The 20,053-nt window shown below is 32.5% G+C and overlaps 1 protein-coding gene across 1 annotated transcript in view; it reads right to left on the bottom strand.

Annotated features, from left to right (window-relative positions):
• LOC114326070 (octopamine receptor beta-2R-like) overlaps window positions 1–20,053 on the bottom strand; it is a 951,551-nt gene that overhangs the window by 451,366 nt on the left and 480,132 nt on the right. The window contains exon 4 of the mRNA XM_028274268.2: window positions 5,779–5,803. The gene's annotated coding sequence lies outside the window, so the exon portion shown is untranslated. The remainder of the gene's footprint in view (window positions 1–5,778; window positions 5,804–20,053) is intronic.

The following is a 20,053-nucleotide window of genomic DNA, read 5'->3' as shown; positions in this document are numbered from 1 at the left end:
CGGCCAACGGCTTCGAGCGGATGAGCTGGTAAATGGCAGATCACTCTGTTGTCCTGAGACTGAGAAATCGGTCTCGATGGCGGAGGAACCAAGACAGTGGTCAACGGCATCAGGATGCAGAAGGCAACGAGAAACCACTGCATTAAATATCTAACCCTTGTAAAAAACCATCAATGGCAATGTTCAAAACGAAATATTCCGGAGTAAAAAGTTCCCCAATCGGATCTCCGGGGGGAACAGGGGCGAACAAAGTCGTAAAACTTAAAAATAAAGTTATGAGGATAGCTACTTGGAATGCAAGAAACTTTTATGCAGCCGGGAAATTAGTAAACGTAACAACAGAAATGGAAAAACTACATCTGAAAATACTTGGTATCAGCGACGTACAGTGGAAAGAATCCAGCAAATGTCCAACTAGAAACGGCATGTTCTACTATTCGTGAACTGATGATACAAACCACCGTTATGGCGTCGGAATAATAGTCGAAAGGGAAGTCAACAAATCGGTACTAAGTTTTACCCCATATTCAGAACGAATCATAGCAATCCAACTAAAGTCGAACAAATGAAAAATTAACATTATTTAAGTCTATGCGCCGACAGCGGAGAAAGAGGATGAGGAAATAGAAGAATTCTACAAGCAACTAGAATACATTCTGGAATCGACCAAAAAAGAAGAGGTCACCAAAATCATGGGCGATTTAAACGCTAAAGTTGGTAAGGTGAAAACTGATGGATGCACTGGTGAATTTGGACTTGGTGAACGTCTGGTACAATTTTGCCAAGAAAAAGAATTTGTAGTAATGAACACAATGTTCAGATTACCAAACCGTAGATTGTACACGTGGACATCACCAAGGGATAATGCAGACAACATCGTCAGGAATCAAATCTACTATATACTAATCAGAAGCCGGTTTACAAACTCCATCACGTCTACACAAACCTATCCAGGCACTGATATAGAATCGGATCACAATCCGGTGGTGGCTGTAGTAAATATAAGATTCTACAGAAAAATGCAGCTAAACAAAAGATAGACGTTAAGCAACTGAAAGACGCAACTATACTGGAAAGGACAAGAGAACAGGTAAACAACAATCTTAGAAACCTCGCTGCAAAAAATAGAAACACAGGTAATGTAGAGGACAAATGGATGGAAATAGAAAAGGCCCTTAGGATAGCTGGTGAAGGCTCCTTAGCTTCAAGCAAAATTAAGAAAAAGGAATGGATGACAAAAGAAATTTTGTACCTCATGGAGGAAAGGCGAAGAGATGAAACAAAGAAATCAAAATACAAAGAAGTGAACCCTTAGATTAAGAGAAAAATTAGAGAAGCCAAAGAGAAGTGGGTTCTGTAAAACTGCAAGGAAATAGAAGAATATGAAATAAAGTACGACAGCTTTAACATGCATAAAAAGATCAAGGAAATAACAGGTAAAATAGTGAAACAAGCATCCATCGTAAAAGACAAAAAAGGTAAAATAATTACAGATTTAAATGGAAAATTGGCAAAATGGACAGAATACATTGAAGAACTTTTTGCAGACGAAAGACCAGAAATAGCAGTGGCAGAACCTACAGACGATACAACAGGGCCTGAAATACCATGGACAGAGAGAGTAACAAACCAAGATGTTTTGTTGAAGATGGGGAAGGAATCCGAAGTCATAAAAACAATACAAACGAAAAACTGGAATATCTAGGCCACATAATGAGAGGAGAAAAGTACTCTCTGCTAAGACTCATCCGACTCAATCCGAGGAAAAATCTCGGGAATGAGAAATGTGGGACGTAGGAGGATTTCCTGGTTGCTCAATTTAAGGGAGTGGTATGGGTGTAGTTCAATACAGTTGTTCAGAGCTGCAGCCAACAAAGTTAAGATTGCTGTGATATTAGCCAACCTCCGATATTAGACGGTACTGCAAGTAGAAGAACGAAATTTTGACACTGTTGACATTTATGAAATTTTGACACTATTGGCATTTCATGGTTTAATTAAGTTATATCGGCGATGTTTTGTATTATCTGCTTTGTTACTTTAATTTTTAGATTGTTTGTCTGCTTTGATAAAAAAAATAGTTGTTTTTATAATCTTAGCGACGTATTAATTACTAAAATATAATATTTATGGATTACCGTGGAAGGCCGACATGATCATCCAAAAAAGAAGATATATTTGGTGATTTTTCTAGTGACTTTCTTTGGTGTGAATCTGTCTTTTTAGTTTACTCCTCCTGGTTTAAAAACAAAACATAGTCATCATTTAATTATTACTCTTTTAATCTGTTTTTTTTTCATTCTTCTCTCGGATAACATTAATTTCGTCTTTCTCTCTCTATTTGTCAAGAGACGAAGATGGTAGTGAAAAATTAAGGTAATAGGTTTCCTTGTATCAACCAATGTACGCAACTAGCAATTACAATTTACTCTACTAGAACACAAAGATACAACCCAACATCTTGACTCCTACATAATAATTTATTTATCTTTCTGGCAAAATTGAAATGCTTAAAAGTCCCATTCACAAGCTCCTAATTTCAGAAGCCTTGTTAAAAAGTTTGATAAAATTGAATGAAAAATGGCCATTAGTCTACTTTGTGCTCGCGCAAAACTTTTATCCGCTTTCCATTGTTTCGTAGAGTTTTCGAAACTCTAGATTATTGTCTTGTTATTACGAGATAAAAGTGTATATTTGTTTGCTGTAATCACTTTCAGCAGGTGTTATTGTTCAATATAATATATCGGAGTTGTTATTTTTTGTACATTCACTTATATTTGTACAATAAAAAATTATTATTTGCTTTTCATTAATATTAATGGTTAACGTTCTTCTTCATTTTTATGTGCCTTATACTTTAAGGACATTGACAAAACGTACGTCGTCTCTCCGGTTCTCCTTTTCCTTCCACCTTCCCTTGTATAACCAATCTCATCAACTCAAATTTTTCATTAGTTAGTGTGTGACCAAACTAGCTCATTTTTCTTTCTTTCGGTGTTTAGTATTTCTGTTTCTTTTTGCATCTTTCTTAAAATCATTTTGCCTTATCCAGAAGCCAAAAATCGTAAATGTCATTATTACATATTTTGTCTCACCCTGTAGACATAAGAATAAATTGAAGGAATCTATTCCTGGCCCGAAAAAAACGTGAGAATAGTTCAACATGAGAATTGTAATTTATCCGTCTTGTTAAAAAAGACGATATTATATTTTACAATCGTAGGTCTCTACATTCGATTTCCTGTGTTTAATTTCTCGCCTGTTCAGTTTGTGATGTAAAAAAGAGTTACATTGTATTATAATGGTCTTTGGAGCCACGAATTTACGCATTTATATACACAATACGTGCTGCTTTGGGTATCAGAGAGCGCTGGTGTTAATTGTGGACTGAGTAATATTTTTCTTAAAAATGTTAGAACTGAGTGAGGTTCGCTGACATGGCTAAATGGCGCTACTGGTTAAAGAGTATAATTCCCTACCAAAGAGGTTGGATTTAGAATATGTTTTGATTTTCGCTATTGGTTAATAATAAGTGTAGGAAGCTTAGATATTTTTTATTGGTCAAAAAAGAGAATTAGGTGATAGAAAGGAGAGATAATAGAGTTTAGGACAGAAAGTCAAAGTTCTGAGGAAAAGAAGTTAAGTTTGATCAGACATGCAGTGAAGTCCAGTTTTTTTGGTCTGTGCCAAAGTTAGGCTCAGATAGAATCTTGAGTAGATTCTGTAGTGAAAGTAGCAAGAACGATGTGTTTGTCGTAAATACCATACCCGTATATTCTTGTGTTGTTGTTCCAGTAAAATAAATGGAACAGTGTATCTAGTAGAGGCGTAAAGTACGCCTTTTTCAAGAATAACTTAATTCAAGCTTCGCGGGACGTGGTTCCCGACCTTTTAACTAAATATCAATTGTTTAAACACATTTTTTTTAATCATTAAATTGATGAAATGTTTCATTAATAATCAAATTAAGCAGTTACTTTTTTAAAAATAAAACAAGACTGTGGAATTTTATTCTTCGTATTAAAACAATTTGTGTAATACTACTTCATAGTACTCGATCATACTACTCGATCAGAAAATGTAAAGGGTTAGTGAAGTGTCGCTCTACCAAAGTTCCAGCCGAGGCAGCTCCAGCCAACAGTACAACCGCAGATCATCAGGTATTTGTAACGAACTGTTTAATTCTTTCTCTTCGAACTTTTGAAAACGTGAAGGACTTTAAATATGTTTATTCATTTCTTGCCAATTCGGTTTTGCTTTTTAACCATTTTTTTTTATAAATAAACAATGAATATGTTTTAAACTTATATGTCTTTTTATTTTGCACAATATATCTCTGATCCTTATTGTCATAAAACATACAGACTACCTCAGACCTCAATGGTAAGTACCGATTTCTATTTAATGGAATGCCATTGCAAGTAGTTTTTTTGTAATTTTTGTATACGCTGTGAGCTCGTACGTAGAGGGGATACTTAAAAATTCGCGAGTGCCAGTAGTGACAAGTCTGTAAACGTTTACTGGAAATTTGACACAAGTGATTAATTTAAAATTAAAATTAAAATTAAAAACATTAATTATAAAAAATATTAGTTGGTCAAAGCTGTGGTATATATTTTTACCTTAAATATACTTATGTTTTAAATACTGAATTTAAGTTTTTTTAATGTTCCGTAATATGTAATTATAAATTAATCTATTTACCTTAGCGCCATCTACACGATAATTGTGAAAGTATCCGAAGTAAGAAATTAATATTTCATCAATAGAACGTCAAAATGATTAGCAAAATCTTAAAAAAATCGATTACAATTTAATTCCCTTTTTGCGTTGTAAATATTAAGCGATAACAATTAAATAAAAAATTTAAAAATTACCGGTGAAAGTTGCATTACTAATCCGCTAGGAGAGATACCAGCGAAGCTCAGAGCGTATAGGTTTATGGCAGTATATTTTGAGTTGTTGATAGCGCCCAATAATTAATACTTTTTTCTTAAAATAAAAAATATTATTTCAAAAACTCACTCCCTTAATTCTCTGAGACTGTAGCTTACCGGGGTAGTTTTATGTTTGTTTAATTTGTTGTGCTACAGTGTCCATTATATTTTCCACATTCTTCGATAACACCACATCTTAATCTCGCAAGTCTTTTTTCAGTTGAGTCCATAATTATTGTCCAGGCTTCAACTCCATTTAAAAGAACAAATAATACATACCAGCTCAATACCCTAGTTCTAATTTCTATTCCCAGTTTTCAATTGTATGATACTACTGTTTTCATCTCATTAAAAGCGCTTCTGGCCATCTAAATGCGTCGTTCAATCTCTTCTCATAATTACATGTTATTATGGCCTTATTTTAAACGTTAGCTATCATCGTTTCATTTAAGTTTAGGAATGACGTTTTTTATTTTCTTTGGTTGGCATTTCATTGTTCTTATTTTCTAAAGTGTATTCTAAAAGATTCTGTATTAATAGTACCCCATTGAGCTAAATTATAACGAGTCTCTTAGAAAGATGGTAGTACTATAATTACTAACGATACCACTATTATCATTGCAATACTAAGTGGTGCAAATTATCACCTGGATTATACAAATCCAATAAGTAATAGAATAACTAAATATACTAAATTATAAAATTCATCAAATCCAAAGGATGGCTAATAAATTATACAAATTATTATTTTCTATATAATTAACCAAAGTAAATAACATTCTAAATAAGATATTTACTTTAGAAGACTCGTTATTTAACATAATGCCTAGTTAATACTCACCTATTTAATGCAAAACACGGAGCACCTAAAAAGAGAATACATAATTAATCCTTCTGTTTAACAAAACTGAAATACTGTGAACGTGGAACGAGACAGCACTACTTTAAAAGAGTAAGAAAAATAAGAAAAATAATTCCTCTTGCGAGGATGTAATTAGCTGCAGCTGCAAAATTAGATGTACTTGTTCATCAGTAAATTGAAATTTAGTTACATTGGGTAGGGCATATAAAATTTTGCTTGCTTAAACTTTATATTTTGCAGGTAGCTAAACATAAAGTGCAATTTACATAGATACACATTTATTCGATATACATTTATTTCAGTATTTGCAAACAATTATTTTAAATAATATTTTAGTACTAGGGGGCACATATTTTGTTTAATTTAGCATATGGCATACAATAAGAATACATAATTAAAAAAAAATAGACAAATTTAAATGGAGTATTATAAATAAACATCTAATGTATCAATACTATTTATCAAAAAATTTTCGGTGGCAGTCAGGAATTCATCTAGAACTCCAGGGAATCGCCTTCTGGGGCATTCTTCAGCAATTTGACGGATAGTCACACTCCGGAGTAAGGGCTTTCCCCATCTATGTAAGCTGTTAGCACATCTACCGTAGATGGTTCTTATTCTGTTCAGCGTTGTCCATGTATTGGGGGCAGTCCAAAGCGTGGTTTTCTATGGTGAGTCGCTCTCCCAATGTCTTCTCCAGATTGGTGAGGCTAAAATATTCCTGATGTAAAAAGGTGACCATTAACAATGGAGGATATCAGGAGCGCAGTTGATCCAACAGCGTCGACATCAAGCTTATCATGGTGGATGGGTAGTTGATGGTTAGCATCTATTTCTCTATATTCTCTGAGAAAAGAATGACTTCGTAGTTTGGGCGGTAGAATGTCACTCAGAATCTAAAGCCAATATTTGGTATTGGTCTAACTGCATCTACGATCATTCGCATTGTATGGTTTAATTGGATGTCAACAATCATCATTAGTACGTCCTTTAACGGTAAAATATTGCAAAACCTCTCTTTAAATAATTACTTGGATTGACATGAAATTTGGTACACGTAGCTAACAAGTCAAAGAAAAAAAGTGATATTGTGCCGACGTGTGCTTTTGCCCTGGGGGTGTGTTTCACCCCCTCTCGGAGATTAAAAAGAATATGTCCAAAATGAGACCGGAAATAGATAAAATGACTAATTCTAAGCAACTTTTGTTCTATAGAGTTTTTGCACAAAGTTAATACTTTTCGAGTTATTTTCGACTGAATATATTTATTCTTCAACAAAATAACCACGTTTTTAGACGGTTCTTCGCAAACAACTCAATAAGTAAGTATTTGGTAGGAAAAAAATTTTGAGCAAAAATATAGCCTGTAAGAAAGTGAACAAAACAGTGTGTATATTAGGTCTCTATGTTTAGCAGAAGCAGAGTTATAGCTAATGAAAAATAGGTTCATATTGGTTCATAATTCAAATCGAATATTTTAATGTGACATAACCAAAAAATTAAGCACTTTTTGGGAAAAACTCATAATAACTTTTTTAAAGTGTCTGGAAAAAGCTTTATTTTTGTTTTTTAAAAAAATTTCTAGCAATAAAAATAAACAAGTTACGCTCAAAATAAAGTTAGTTCCTTTTTTTTTGGTAAAAAAATCAATAAATTCACCTCCTAATTAGCAGTGGCGGCTGGTCAGAGGAGGCAAAGGAGGCTTAGCCTCGCTATAATTTTTTTACACGTGCTACACTGTTTTGTTTACTTCGCTATTTTTCTTCGCGTTAGAGATACCGGAAAAAGTTATTTGAACAAGTTATTCCAAATAATATTCTAACCCCACATACCAAATTTCATCACAAAATTCGCACTTTTAGTTTTTTCGTTATTTGTAGTCAGGATCCTAAAATCGCAGAGGAGGCTGCTGGCCGAAAAATCTCACTTGCTAATGCTCCGCGCAGCCCATCAGCGTTTATTTAAGCATGGTAGTTTAAGGAGACCTGCATAGGGATTACGTACACTCGATACGCATCGTATCCGCCATGTTTTCCCGTAAGGCGCTATGGGAAAACATGGCGGATACGATGCGTATCGAGTGTACGTAAAATCCCTATGCCGGTCTCTTTAGAGCTGCATCGTTTAATGCACACGCTGCCCGGAGATTGGGCAAGGGCAGCTAATCGGCAAGCGGCCTCCCTCTACGATTTTAGGATCCTGACTACAAATAATGAAAAAACTAAAAGTGCGAATTTTGTGATGAAATTTGGTATGTGGGATTAGAATAATATTTGGAACAACTTGTTCAAATAGCTTTTTCCGATATATGTAATACAAAACAAAATATCGGTAATTTACCGTGTTTTTGGATTCGCAGTAGGCCGCTTTTAGAATTAAAAAAATTCAGTTGATTATCTTAAAAATGTGAACCGTCAACCTGAATGGACTGCAAAACTTCAAATCTGTATTTATTTTGATATGCATATCTACTTACAGTGATAGAATTGTTAACAAATAAACGACACAAACTTTGGTAATACACTTTTACAATTAGACTAACTATTTTTAAAATGATATCATATTATGAAATTGTGAATTATGATGATATTATAAAATGTAATTAAAAAATGGTCAAAAAATAGGGCCTTAAATTAGATTTTTTTGGCGGATTTTTTTTTGCTTGTGCAAATTTGTCTAGATATTTTACAGTTAGGTATAGCCTCCCCTATTGTAAAAATCACGAGCCGCCACTGCTAATTAGCATCTTAAATGAACTTGATCGTTACCACTTCACAAGTTTTTTTACTCATGTATATATTGTTTATATGATCTGTAAGTTTCATCGGTTCAAAGTAATTCTTTTTGAAAGAGCCGTAGTTAAAAGGGCTTGGACGAGTCACTAATCACAAGTGTATGTAAATTAGAAACACCAAATCTTAACCAATTTTTGTCTTACAGAAAAACAAAAAAATACAAAATATTCACAAAAGCAAAGCAGACTTTTTATATTTCTTAAGATTTTTGGTATATCTAACAATTTTTAAGTTATTTTGAAAAAAATAGGTTTTTCAAAATTAAAAATTTTATTTTAAAACCAAATTTTTTCAAAAATAGGCAACTTGAATCGATGAAACTTACAGTTCATATAAACACAACATAAGTAAAATAACTGGTGAAGCAGTAACGATTAATTTTATTTAAGTTGCTAATTAGGGGGTGATCTTCCCGTTTTTTTGCCAAAACAAAAAGGACCTACTTTATTTTGAGCGTAACTTGCTTACATTTCATGCTAGAAACTTTTTTATAAAAGCAGAAATAAAGCTTTTTTTGTACATTTTAAACAAGTTGGAATGAGTTTTTCCCAAAAAGTGCTTCGTATTTTGGATATTTCATGTTGAAATATTCTCTTTGGAAGTTGGCGAATATGAACCTATTTTTCATTACCTTAACTCTGGTTCTGCTAGGTCTAGAGACGTCATGCATACACAATTTTTTTTACTTTTGTACAGGCTATATTTTTGCTAAAAACTTTTAAAATACTTTTTGAATTGTGTATTTGGGAAAAAACCGTCTAAATACGTGGTTATATTGTTGAAAAATGAACATATTCACTCGAAAATAACTCGAAAAGTGTTGACTTGGCGAAAAACTCTATAGAACAAAAGTTGCTTAGAATTAGTCACTTTATCCATTTCCGCACTTATTTTGGACATATATTTTTAACCCCCGAGAGGGGGTGAAATTCACCTCCAGGGCAAAAGCACACATCGGCACAATATCACTTTTTTCTTTGACATGTTAGCTATGCGTATGCCAAATTTTATGTCAATCCAAGCGGTTCTCTAAAATTTAGAGCAAAAACCGTGAAAGAATGTACTACATGTATTTGGTATTGACCTATGCCGGGGAAACATAATATTCAGCTGCCGAGCATACAAGTTCGAGAACGGATAATCTGAGTACAGAGGTTGAGGAACCCCATATTGTGCCATATAGCTTTTGGAGTATATTATTTCGCGTTTTTAGTTTTGCTGCCGTTCTTTGTAGGTATTCTTTAAAACTTAGAGTTATGTCAAGAGTTACTCATTCAAGATAAATATATTGGTGTTGAGTTACACATGAGACAGTAGTTTGTTTTCAAAGTAAATGGAGACTTTTTTGTTGGCTTAAGCATTATTATTTAGATGGCAAAAGTACACTTCGATTTTCGTTGCATTAGGCCATAACCTCAATTTGAGGTAGTATTCTCCTTTTAATAATGGCAAGGTCATTCGTTGGTATTGATTCCGTAACGCCCATGTTATTATGTCTTGCTGCAATGGCACAGTAGTCAACGTAGCCAAATTTCTGCGAGGTTGTCCCAGGAAGGTCCTCGATATTTAAATTAAACAATAAAAGTACCAAAAAGGGTCCCTATGCCAGTCCCTCAGAAGTTCTATTAAGAGTGATAGATCATTCTATAAAAAGGGCCCGTATGGTCATTAACTTTCTATTTGGCCGATATAATTTTCTTGACTTGATGGAACAAATTCTAACGGATTAAGTAAACAAATTTCACAAGCAGAACAAACAAGCAGTTTTTTATTAAGAAAAAAATATAGCAAGAGAACATTTGGGAATATTGATTTCTTTTGATCCACCTTGTATATATGCAGTATTTTATTAGCCATAAGATGCCATTAATAATAATGAGAACGAGCCGAAATCTAGACGTCAAATATGAAGTAATTCAGAAGTAACTTAGTTAAATGTTTCTCCATAGCTGAAGGAATAAATATTTCTTCCTCGCCGTTCAATTAGCTAATTTAATTAAACAGAAACTAATAGACTAGGAAATAGTGACGTTTAAAGTATGTAAGTATAGAGGATAACTAATTTTAATTTGATCATTGGTTTTTATTTGTTGTCATCAAATTTACAATTTTAGAAAGATATAAATAGATTCACCAAGAATAAGTAGATTCCTGGCGCCGTACGAATCACTTCTACAGATTGGGCTCTTTTTATAATTAAAAGAGAAATAGTCAACTATTTTTAATGGGAATAAGCCACAATTTTACCAAAAAAATGATTTTATTAACGTTTCGAAGCCCAAATCGGGTTTCGTTTTCAAAATACAAAATACCTACTACTAAAATAAACAAAAATTTTGTTGCTAAGTAAAAAAAAATCTTCTAATAATTTATTTAATCTGACTCATTTATATTGGCAATTCAGACGTATATTATATATTTAAAAGTAGAAGACTTTAAAATGATATCGCCAATATTTATGAGTTGCATTTCTGGGACGACTTTACTAAAAGATAGTTCATTCAATTACATGAAATCAATCCCAACTCAAGAATATCCGTCACAAAAAATCATAGCATGTGACCTGTCTTTAAAAAGACAACCAAATGCAACGATGACGGTAAAATTCTCGCGTTAGTTAAAAGTCGTCCCAGGAACGAAACTCATAAATATTGGTGATATCATTTTAAAGTCTTCTACTTTAAAATGTATAATACGTGTCTGAATTGCCGATATAAATGAGTCACATTAAATAAATTATTAGAAGATTTTTTTTACTTAGCAACAACATTTTTGTTTATTTTAGTAGTATTTTGTATTTTGACAACGAAACACGTTTTGGGCTTCGAAACGTTAATAAAATCATTTTTTTGGTAAAATTGTGGCTTATTCCCATTAAAAATAGTTGATTATAAAAATGCCACAAGGAAATAGCTTCAGAACAACAATAAAAGAGAAATGACTCTTGATTTTATTGTATTTTAGAGTCATCCCTTACATTCCCTACTGGCTCCAAAATAAAATATATTGGGCTTATATTTGACTCAAAAATAATGAATACGTAACTAACATTCAATCTACGACACTTTTTCATTGTCCTATCCTAGTACGTTCTTTAAAGGTAAAATATTGCAAAACCTCTAAATTTTTAACAACCGCTTGGATTAACATGAAATTTGGCATACAGGTAACTTACAAGTCAAAGAAGAAAGGTGATATTGTGCTTTTGCCCTAGGGGTGAATTTCACCACCTTTCGGGGGTGAAAAATATATGTTCGAAATAAGTCCGGAAATGGGTAAAATGACTAATTCTAAGCAACTTTTGTTCTATAAAGTTTTTTCACCAAGTTAATACTTTTCGAGTTATTTGCGAGTGAATGTGTTAATTTTTCTACAAAATAACCACGTTTTCAAAAATATAGCACGAAAAAAAGTGAAAAATATGGTGTATATATTAGGAACTATACCTAGTAGAAGCAGAGTTATAGCTAATGAAAAATAGGTTCATATTCGTCAAATTCCAAATCGAATATTTTAACGTGCCATAACCAAAAACGAAGCACTTTTTTGGGGAAAAATTTGAATTTTTTTAAAGTGTTTAAAAAAATGCTTATAATTGTTTTTTAAAAAAATTTTTTAGCATCAAAATAAACAAGTTACGCTCAAAATAAAGTTGGTCCCTTTTTTTAAGAAATCGGGAAAATCATCCCCTAATTAGCATTTCAAATGAACTTAATTGTTACCACTTCACAAGTTTTTTACTCGCGTATATATTGATCATATGATCTGTAAGTTTCATCGGTTCAAAGTCCTTATTTTTGAAAGAGCTGTAGTTAAAAGGGCTTGAACGAGTCACTTATCACGAGTGTATGCAAATTTAGAAACACCGAATCTTAACCAATTTTTGTCTTACAGGAAAACAAAAAATACAAAATATTCAGAAAAGTAAAGCCGATTTTTTTTATTGTTTAAAATTTTTGGTATCTCTAACAATTTTTAAATTATCTTGAAAAAAAGCATTTTTTCAAAATAAAATTTTTTAAAAATTTTCCTTTAAAACGGCAGGCGTTGACTTCTCTTTCACGTATCAATTACTATTAAATTAAATAAAACAGAGGAAACCTAATCTCCCGAATAATTATACCTACGCGAATAGCAAAGTAATTCGGCTTCTAATAAATATATCATTTCTTGGCAATTCCCGACGTGTGGGAGATTACAAACACCATTTATACGAGACTGAATATCTAAATGTATTTTGGAGTGAACTCTAAGATATTCTTAGTAGTTTATAAGTGCCCATTAGAAGAAAATAATCTATCCTTGTTCATACAAAGATCTTGGTGTATTCTGGGGGTATAAAGTTATTAAGATTTTCTTAATTATTATAACACTGTTTCTAAACAAGGAGAAGTAAACTCAAAACACAGATTCACACCTAATAATATTACTAGAAAAATCACCAAATACATCTTTTTTTTTTTGGTTGATCATGTCAATCTTCGATAGCAATCTTTGTAGATATGGCAAGCTTTGTCATAAAAAAATTTATATTATACAAGTGAATGCTATTGTTAAGACCGCCTACGTATGTATGTATAGCGTTAACAGACCTTTCAAGCCCATTTCTGGATGAAAATTTTCCATCGTTTTTTGTTCGAAGCTATCAGCTTTCAATATATGATTCCCAACTTACTGTCATCTTCCATTACTGTATCTCTCCATTTCCTTTTTGGTCTTCCCCTTTTTGTCCCACAGTTGCTCTCCGATCAATATTCTTGACTTGTCTGCCCTCTTGAATTCTTTATGTATGACCGAGCCACTCTAGCATGCGTTTTCTCACTATTTTTGATATCGGCGTGTTAGAATACAGTTGGTATTCGTTCATTAGTCTTCTCTATTTTCCTTCTACTACTTTCCTGCCAAATATTCTGCGAAGTATCTTTCTTTCTTATTCTTACAATATATTTCTGTATGGTTTTATTCATAGTCCATGTCTCGGCTCCGTATACTATTGTGGGTCTTATTATCATTTTGTATAGACTTATTTTTGTTTCATTTTTACTACAGGAAAATTCTTTCCTTGTGGATCTTATTTTTGTATTACGCGATATTTCTTAGCCTTAATTCTTTTGTTCATAGCCCAGGGCATCTATTACTCTTGGGCAGTCTTAACTGGATTTCTGCTTCTTCCTTACATGCCTGATTGATAAGTGTACCCAAAACATATATTCGTCCACCTCCTCAAATTCTACCTCTGATCCGTCCTCCACCTCTAACTTAAAGTGTCCCCTGCTGTTTCTTTTTGCTTCTAAATTTCCATATACTTGGATTTATTTATATTCGTCTTCAGTCCAATCTTAGCGCTAGGCCGAAACAGTCTTTTTGTCAGTTCTTCTCCACTTCTTGAACTGAGAACTACATCATCAGCATACGCCAAGAATTTAACCCGATCAAAGAAAAATCTGACCCCAAAAAAATAAAGGAAGGATGAAAATTTGGGAATAGATAGTTGAAATTGTCTATTATTATATAAGAAAAAATTTACAATTCTACATCCCCTCCATTTTTCAAAAATAGAGAGGAATACTCCCTCTCGAAGGTGAAAAATATACATTCAAAATAAGACCGGAATTGGATAAAATGACTAATTCTAAGCAACTTTTGTTCTATAGAGTTTTTCCCCAAGTCAATAGTTTTCGAGTTATTTGCAAGTGAATATGTTCATTTTTAACAGAAAAAAACATGTTTTTGGACGGTTTTTTGGAGATAACTCGAAAAGTAAGTATTTCAGCGAAAAAAGTATTAGCAAAAATATAGCTTATAAAAAACTGAAAAAAATGGTGTATGCTTGAGGGCTGTAGACACAATAGAAGCAGAGTTGTAGCTAATGAAAAGTAGGTTCTTCTTCATAAAATTTCAAATCGAATATTTCAATGTGAAATAACCCAAAAACGGAGCACTTTTTGAGGAAATTTATTTCAACTTTTTTAAAGTGTTTAAAAAAAGAATTATTTTTGTTTAAAAAAAAACTTATAGCATTAAAAGTAAGTGAGTTAAGCTCAAAATATTGTTGGTCGCTTTTATTTTTTGGTAAAATAATCGCGAAAATCACCCCCTAATTAGCATCACAAATAAATTTTATCATTACCACTTCTCAAGTTACTTTGATTATGTATTATTTATATGATCTGTAAGTTTCATCGGTACAAAGTGCTTATTTTTGAAAAAGCTGTAGTTAAAATGGCTTGAACGAGTAACTAATCACGAGTTTAGGCAAATTTTGAACAGCCATAGCATAATCAATTTTAGTATAACAAGAAGACAGAAAAGAAAAAATATTCAGAAAGGCAAAAGGTACATTTTATTACTCTTTAAGATTTTTGGTATTACTAATAATTTTTAAGTAAATTCCTTGAACAATTCCATTTTTTTCAAAATTAAAAAAAATGTTTTTTTTAAACCCAATTTTTTTCAATACTGAGCGCTCTAAAGCAATGAAACTTATAGATAATATAAACAATACATAAGTAAAGTAACTTGTGAAGAGGTTACGATTACCTTTATTTTAAAGCGAATTTGGGGTGGATTTTCGCGATTTTTGTACCAAAAAATAAAAGGGACCAACAATATTTTGAGCGTAACTCACTCATTTTTAATGTTCGAAATTTTTTTAAAAAACAAAAATAAACCTTTTTCTAAACACTTTAAAAAAGTTGTAATGAATTTTCCCCGAAATGTGCTCTGTTTTTTGGTTAATTCACATTGAAATATTAGATTTGGAATTTGACGAAGAAGAACCTACATTTCATTAGCTACAACTCTGCTTATACTGGGTCTGCAGACCTCGCGTGTACACCATTTTTTTCAATTTTCTATAAGTTATATTTTTACTAAGAATATTTTTTTCGCTAGAGTACTTACTTTTTGAGTTACCTGCGAAAAACCGTCCATAAACATTTTTTTTTTGTTAAAAATGAACATATTCACTCGCAAATAACTCGAAAAGTATTGACTTGGTGAAAAAGCTCTATAGCACAAAAGTTGCTTAGAATTAGTCATTTTATCCAATTCCGGGCCTATTTTGAACGTATATGTTTTCACTCACGAGAAAATATTTTTCACTCCGTATTTCCCAATTTTTGTAAAATGGAGGGGATGTAGAATTGTAAATTTTTTCTTATATAATAATAAACAATTTCAACTATATATTTCCAAATTTTCATCTTCCTTTATTTTTTTGGAGGTTTTCGTAAAATTTTGTGTTCCATGATCGGGCTAATTGGTGTTCCTTGTAGAAAAGAGTACCGGACGGGACCTATTTATCCCAGAAATGCAGCATCCCTTACAATCTTTTCCAGAGCTACATTATATTGAATAACAGAATGGACAGGGGGTCTACTTGACGAACCCCTATTTTTATTTCGAATTCTTCTGGGACTGTACTATTGTATTTCACAGCACAAATGGTTTTTCATTTCATTTTTAATAATCTTATTATTTTTGCTAGTACTTGAATCTATTTTGCATTTCTATTATTTCATGTCTGTCTATTGTATCGTAAGCAGTCTTGTAATCCATAAACAGTACTTGTGCTGGAATGTTGTATCCTTAGCAATTGATCAGGATTTGTTTCAACATAAAAATTTGATCGGTTATTAATTTTTTCTTACGAAATCCTCCTTGGTATTCTCCTAGACTCTTCTCCACATATTTGTCTAGTCAATTTTTGATTAATACAGGGCCACATACGTAGACACTTAAAATCGTGCCAAAAGTGAAAAAAATCTTATTTGTGTAAAGTGGACCTTCCTATTTAATAAATTATACATCATACCCAAAGTTTAATTTTCGGGACAGCTGCAAAAAAACATCTTTATTATAAAATAAACTAAAGTAAAAAAATTATAGAAAGTTCTTCCGAAACATAGTTATTTATTGTACGAGGGAAAATTATTAGATTTACTTCAAAGTTGTGTTGACAAAAAACTGGGAGCTAAAATCTAATATTTTTCCCGTATATAACACACAATTTATGGATTGAGTAGAAACGTCAAATAAATAAGCTGTGTTAAAATTCGCTTTCTAGATTTATATATGTTGAATTTAGTGCTGACAATTTTATTCTAAGTTACTTTATTTTGTAATATTTGTGTAATAACGAGAAGACAACGTTTAAAAAACTACCTACCTAAAGAGATAAGAAGAAAATCCAGTTGGGTCTTGACTAATTTTTGAACCAAATACAGGATCGGCTCAGTGCTGATTAAGAAAATGAATAAAATAAATTCAAACAACGAGGATTCTACTCACAACTCTACTTAGTATGTACAATTGATCCAAAAGATGACATAACCCAGACATCCAAAGTGAAAGTTATTTTCCAACACCAAATTGTTCTATATGGGCCACATAATGTTCAGAAAAAAGTCACACCATTTTGAGCGTCGGGTTTGAGGTGTGGGGGGGGGGGGAGACATCGGTAAATTCGTAGTTTTTTACGTTTTTCCTCAATATTTCTAAAACTATGAGGTTTAGCATGAACAACCTTCTACACAAAAATGTTCTACATTAAATTTAAAATAAAAAAGGCCCTATGCATAATCCATAATCCTTCTATAATGAACAGTTGCAAAGTTGCGGAGGTAGTATAGTATAATTGGTCCAAAAAAGGCCTAACCCAGATATCCAAGTAAAAGTTTTCCTTTAACACCAAATTGTTCTATATGGTCCACATACTGTTCAGTAAAAAGTTACACAATTTTGAGCGTCCAGTTTGGGGGGCGGGGGAGATGGGGGAGAAGTCGGTAAATTAGTAGTTTAAGTTTTTTGTCAATATTTCTAAAACCATACTTTATCGTAAAAAATGTTCTATAAAAAATTGTTCTACATAAAATTTAAAACAAAAAAGGTCGTATAAATAATTGTTATAAAATCAACGGTTCCAGAGTTACGGAGGGTGAAAAGTGGAGGTTTTCGATACTTGTTATATTTCTTGGGCAATTGATGATGATTTTGGGTGGTGAGGTTGACGTTTCTTCAAGGGCTTATCACTAACATACCATCGGCCACTGAAATAGCAAATTTTATTTACAAAATACAATCTTGTTAAAGAAAATTTCTTTCATCAGTAATAATATTATAAATTGCCCAAAAAATATAAAAAGTATCGAAAACCCCCACTTTTCACCCTCCGTAACTCTGAAACCGTTGATTTTATAACAATTATATAAAGGACCTTTTTTTGTTTTAAATTTGATGTAGACCATTTTCTTATAGAACATTGTTTATGCTAAAGCATAGTTTTAGAAATACATATTAACGAAAAACGTAAAAAACTACTAATTTACCGACTTCTCCCCATATCCCCCCCAAACCGGACGCTCAAAGTGGTGAAACTTTTTACTGAACAGTATGTGGACCATATAGAATAATTTGGTGTTGGAGGAAAACTTTTACTTTGGATGTTTGGGTTGGACCTTTTTTTGGACCAATTATACAATACTACCTCCGTAACTTTGGAACCGTTTATTTTAGAAGGATTATGCATCAGCCTTTTTTATTTCAAATTTAATGTAGAACATTTTTGTATAAAAGGTTGTTCATGCTAAACCGCATAGTTTTAGAAATATTGACGAAAAACGTAAAAAACTACGAATTGACCGATTTATCCCCCCTCTCCCCCCCAAATCCGACGCTCAAAATGGTGTGACTTTTTTCTGCACATTATATGGACCATATAGAACAATTTGGTGTTGGAGGATAACTTTCTCTTCGGATGTCTGGGTTTGGGTCTAGTTATACCATACTAACTGAACATACTCACCCAGATGCCGAAAATTATTCTAAATTTTCTACAAAAGACCAAGCCATGATACGACGTGGTGGTCTACGGAAGAGAATAATCGATTTTCATATCAGAATAGAATAGAAATATGCGTTATTGTCAGGAAAAATTGTACAATTTTATCGACAAAGCTTATAAAAAGTCAAGAAAACAAAACAATAACAATCCAACAACAAAAGTTTTCAGTGTTTTATTGTGAGAATAACAATCCAATTTACTAAAATTATATAAATCGTTAATATATTCACAATAATAATAATAATAATGAAGTTAAACAGAAATAATCAATTGCAAAATTTAAATAAATTGCAAATGCATAGTCTACCTAGTAATTAACAAGTTTAAAAGTCAAGTTGCTGCATATGACACCCAATTATAGAAAAAAAAAATAATAATAAAAATACTACTTGTGCAAAGGGTACTGTAATTTCTTAGTTATTGATTAAGATAATCTTCTACTGAATAATATGGTCTTTCAGATAGGTAGGCTTTTGTCAGTTTACGGAATTTGGGGAAAGATGCTGCATATTTAAGTTGTAGAGGAAGATGGTTGTAAAGTTTTTTGCGGAATATAATATAGATTTCTTTACTAACTCAGACGACGGGGTCGGCAAATAGACGCAAACGTAGAATTTCTCGAGAAGTAGTCATGATTAGGTCTTGGTTGAAAGACATGTATACCTCGTCCAATTTACTTACCGTTGCACGTCATCCGCGCCATAGCCTGTGACACGATACCAACACGAAATATCTAGGCGGTAGGTGTGTTCCCCTTTAGAATCATTTTGATTCTAAAAAAGAACACACCCACCGCCTAAATATTTCGTGTTGGTATCGTGTCACAGGCTATGGCGCGGATGACGTGCAACGGTAAGTAAATTGGACGAGGTATAGATGTTTACGAATTAAGCAAACAGTTTCTAAAATATACACAGATGGAAGGGTTAAAATTCCGTGATCTTTGAAGTAACTTCTGCAATGTGTTGTTCTTCTGAGGCCAAACAGATATCTTATTGCTCCTTTTTGCAATTTAAAAATAACATCAAATTGAGCAGCTGTACCAGAACCCCAAAAAGGAAGACCATAACGAAGATGTAACTCGAACAAAGAAAAATATGTTATTTTGGAAGATACTAAATTGAGTTAATTCGAAACAGATTTTATAGCATAGCAAGCTGAGGATAGTTCCTTCCTTAACAAATCGATATGGTGGGACCATTTAAGGTTGCTGTCTAAAAAAAATACCAAGAAATTTTACAGAATCAACGGTACTGTTCTTGCTGTTATTAAGAGGTAAGAGTTGAAGAGCTCCTTTATAAGACAATGCTACTGTTTAATCTACGTTAAACGAGAGTAAATTAGAGTCAGACCAGGTTTTTATTGTAAGTAGATCAGAAGTTTTAGTAGCATGAAGAGTTGCAATATTTCAGTTGCTCCAAGTGATACTGGTATCATCAGCAAAAAGAAAGATTTTTCCATCGATTTTTAAACTAGTGATGTCATTAATAAAGATAAGGAAAAGTAGAGGACCCAATATCAAAAGATTTGAAAGTAATTTCGCTTTTCCATTTTAAAAAATGGAAATTAGCAGTGAGAATTGCGATGCCAGCGTAAGTAGTGGCGAGAATTTTGGC

The sequence above is a fragment of the Diabrotica virgifera genome, chromosome 7 (assembly GCF_917563875.1).
Source record: "Diabrotica virgifera virgifera chromosome 7, PGI_DIABVI_V3a".
NCBI lineage: Eukaryota > Metazoa > Arthropoda > Insecta > Coleoptera > Chrysomelidae > Diabrotica > Diabrotica virgifera.
This window is presented reverse-complemented; position numbering and strand designations above follow the sequence as displayed.